The sequence below is a fragment of the Vidua macroura genome, chromosome 5, assembly GCF_024509145.1.
Source record: "Vidua macroura isolate BioBank_ID:100142 chromosome 5, ASM2450914v1, whole genome shotgun sequence".
Taxonomy (NCBI): Eukaryota; Metazoa; Chordata; class Aves; order Passeriformes; family Viduidae; genus Vidua; species Vidua macroura.
In genome coordinates, this window is record NC_071575.1 from 32,191,234 (window position 1) to 32,195,483 (window position 4,250).

A 4,250-nucleotide genomic window follows, 5' to 3' on the forward strand; every position below is an offset into this window, starting at 1 on the left:
CACCATCTGCCAGCAGTTTGCAGCTTGCCCAGAAAAGAGCAGTGTCCTTGCAATGTGCAGCAAATCCAATTTCTTGGCAAGTTCGGGGGAAGTGAGCAGTGCTGGTACACTTTCTCCGTGAGAAACGGAGTGGAAAAGCTTTTCGCTAAGATGTAGACGAGCAGAGAGGCAGAATACGGAGCTCCGCAGCTGGCCGAAGGGAAGTGCCGCTTCTCGGCGTCTTTCGGCAGAAGCGGCTCTTCGGAGCGCACCGCTGCCGCTCCACTGATCCGTGCGCGAAGAAGCCGCTTCTTGGCCTCCGGCAGCCGGAGATCGCGGTAGCTCGCTAGAGGCGAAGAGCGAAGCCGCAAAGAAGCGGACTTGTGTGCGGAGCTCGAAGACTGCTGCAGGACGGTGGCTGCCACTCTTTTGCCTCTTGAATTCACTCTTGGCATGCCAATGGAAGGCGTTCCAGGACAACATGCCTGGGTTTGCACTTAGTCCTGATGCCTCCCTCTTTGGAAATTCTTGCTGCTCCCCTGAGGTTCCGAGATGCACAGAACACGATGGCAGCTGCTGAAAAGAAAGGCAGCAGTGAGTTTGTCAAGAAACAAGAACATAGGCAGCTGACTGTGTTTGGCAAGGAGCAGCTGCTGGACTTTTGCACTTGCCTTCACTGTGCACAGAAGCCCGCTGCTCTGCTGCTTCTTTTTCTCTCATTCAGTGAATTGCACACTACTGAAGCTGAGCCAGCCTATTCAGCTCTGCTGCTTTTCAGCATCTCAGCTCCCCTAATGCCCTGTGGCAGCTCTCGAGGAGTTTTGCCTTTGCCAGGCTGGACTGTTCCCACTACTACGAAGACGTGGGCAGGAGTTGGCAGTGAGGACCACCATCTGCCAGCAGTTTGCAGCTTGCCCAGAAAAGAGCAGTGTCCTTGCAATGTGCAGCAAATCCAATTTCTTGGCAAGTTCGGGGGAAGTGAGCAGTGCTGGTACACTTTCTCCGTGAGAAACGGAGTGGAAAAGCTTTTCGCTAAGATGTAGACGAGCAGAGAGGCAGAATACGGAGCTCCGCAGCTGGCCGAAGGGAAGTGCCGCTTCTCGGCGTCTTTCGGCAGAAGCGGCTCTTCGGAGCGCACCGCTGCCGCTCCACTGATCCGTGCGCGAAGAAGCCGCTTCTTGGCCTCCGGCAGCCGGAGATCGCGGTAGCTCGCTAGAGGCGAAGAGCGAAGCCGCAAAGAAGCGGGCTTGTGTGCGGAGCTCGCAGACTGCTGCAGGACAGTGGCTGCCACTCTTTTGCCTCTTGAATTCACTCTTGGCATGCCAATGGAAGGCGTTCCAGGACAACATGCCTGGGTTTGCACTTAGTCCTGATGCCTCCCTCTTTGGAAATTCTTGCTGCTCCCCTGAGGTTCCGAGATGCACAGAACACGATGGCAGCTGCTGAAAAGAAAGGCAGCAGTGAGTTTGTCAAGAAACAAGAACATAGGCAGCTGACTGTGTTTGGCAAGGAGCAGCTGCTGGACTTTTGCAATTGCCTTCACTGTGCACAGAAGCCCGCTGCTCTGCTGCTTCTTTTTCTCTCATTCAGTGAATTGCACACTACTGAAGCTGAGCCAGCCTATTCAGCTCTGCTGCTTTTCAGCATCTCAGCTCCCCTAATGCCCTGTGGCAGCTCTCGAGGAGTTTTGCCTTTGCCAGGCTGGAATGTGCCTGCTACTATAAAGAGCTGGGCAGGAGCTGGCGGAGAGGACGACCATCTGCCAGCAGTTTGCAGCTTGCCCAGAAAAGAGCAGTGTCCTTGCAATGTGCAGCAAATCCAATTTCTTGGCAAGTTCGGGGGAAGTGAGCAGTGCTGGTACACTTTCTCCGTGAGAAACGGAGTGGAAAAGCTTTTCGCTAAGATGTAGACGAGCAGAGAGGCAGAATACGGAGCTCCGCAGCTGGCCGAAGGGAAGTGCCGCTTCTCGGCGTCTTTCGGCAGAAGCGGCTCTTCGGAGCGCACCGCTGCCGCTCCACTGATCCGTGCGCGAAGAAGCCGCTTCTTGGCCTCCGGCAGCCGGAGATCGCGGTAGCTCGCTAGAGGCGAAGAGCGAAGCCGCAAAGAAGCGGGCTTGTGTGCGGAGCTCGCAGACTGCTGCAGGACGGTGGCTGCCACTCTTTTGCCTCTTGAATTCACTCTTGGCATGCCAATGGAAGGCGTTCCAGGACAACATGCCTGGGTTTGCACTTAGTCCTGATGCCTCCCTCTTTGGAAATTCTTGCTGCTCCCCTGAGGCTCCGAGATGCACAGAACACGATGGCAGCTGCTGAAAAGAAAGGCAGCAGTGAGTTTGTCAAGAAACAAGAACATAGGCAGCTGACTGTGTTTGGCAAGGAGCAGCTGCTGGACTTTTGCAATTGCCTTCACTGTGCACAGAAGCCCGCTGCTCTGCTGCTTCTTTTTCTCTCATTCAGTGAATTGCACACTACTGAAGCTGAGCCAGCCTATTCAGCTCTGCTGCTTTTCAGCATCTCAGCTCCCCTAATGCCCTGTGGCAGCTCTCGAGGAGTTTTGCCTTTGCCAGGCTGGACTGTTCCCACTACTACGAAGACCTGGGCAGGAGTTGGCAGTGAGGACCACCATCTGCCAGCAGTTTGCAGCTTGCCCAGAAAAGAGCAGTGTCCTTGCAATGTGCAGCAAATCCAATTTCTTGGCAAGTTCGGGGGAAGTGAGCAGTGCTGGTACACTTTCTCCGTGAGAAACGGAGTGGAAAAGCTTTTCGCTAAGATGTAGACGAGCAGAGAGGCAGAATACGGAGCTCCGCAGCTGGCCGAAGGGAAGTGCCGCTTCTCGGCGTCTTTCGGCAGAAGCGGCTCTTCGGAGCGCACCGCTGCCGCTCCACTGATCCGTGCGCGAAGAAGCCGCTTCTTGGCCTCCGGCAGCCGGAGATCGCGGTAGCTCGCTAGAGGCGAAGAGCGAAGCCGCAAAGAAGCGGGCTTGTGTGCGGAGCTCGCAGACTGCTGCAGGACGGTGGCTGCCACTCTTTTGCCTCTTGAATTCACTCTTGGCATGCCAATGGAAGGCGTTCCAGGACAACATGCCTGGGTTTGCACTTAGTCCTGATGCGTCCCTCTTTGGAAATTCTTGCTGCTCCCCTGAGGCTCCGAGATGCACAGAACACGATGGCAGCTGCTGAAAAGAAAGGCAGCAGTGAGTTTGTCAAGAAACAAGAACATAGGCAGCTGACTGTGTTTGGCAAGGAGCAGCTGCTGGACTTTTGCAATTGCCTTCACTGTTCACAGAAGCCCGCTGCTCTGCTGCTTCTTTTTCTCTCATTCAGTGAATTGCACACTACTGAAGCTGAGCCAGCCTATTCAGCTCTGCTGCTTTTCAGCATCTCAGCTCCCCTAATGCCCTGTGGCAGCTCTCGAAAAGTTTTGCCTTGCCAGGCTGGAATGTGCCTGCTACTATAAAGAGCTGGGCAGGAGCTGGCGGAGAGGACCACCATCTGCCAGCAGTTTGCAGCTTGCCCAGAAAAGAGCAGTGTCCTTGCAATGTGCAGCAAATCCAATTTCTTGGCAAGTTCGGGGGAAGTGAGCAGTGCTGGTACACTTTCTCCGTGAGAAACGGAGTGGAAAAGCTTTTCGCTAAGATGTAGACGAGCAGAGAGGCAGAATACGGAGCTCCGCAGCTGGCCGAAGGGAAGTGCCGCTTCTCGGCGTCTTTCGGCAGAAGCGGCTCTTCGGAGCGCACCGCTGCCGCTCCACTGATCCGTGCGCGAAGAAGCCGCTTCTTGGCCTCCGGCAGCCGGAGATCGCGGTAGCTCGCTAGAGGCGAAGAGCGAAGCCGCAAAGAAGCGGGCTTGTGTGCGGAGCTCGCAGACTGCTGCAGGACGGTGGCTGCCACTCTTTTGCCTCTTGAATTCACTCTTGGCATGCGAATGGAAGGCGTTCCAGGACAACATGCCTGGGTTTGCACTTAGTCCTGATGCCTCCCTCTTTGGAAATTCTTGCTGCTCCCCTGAGGCTCCGAGATGCACAGAACACGATGGCAGTTGCTGAAAAGAAAGGCAGCAGTGAGTTTGTCAAGAAACAAGAACATAGGCAGCTGACTGTGTTTGGCAAGGAGCAGCTGCTGGACTTTTGCAATTGCCTTCACTGTTCACAGAAGCCCGCTGCTCTGCTGCTTCTTTTTCTCTCATTCAGTGAATTGCACACTACTGAAGCTGAGCCAGCCTATTCAGCTCTGCTGCTTTTCAGCATCTCAGCTCCCCTAATGCCCTGTGGCAG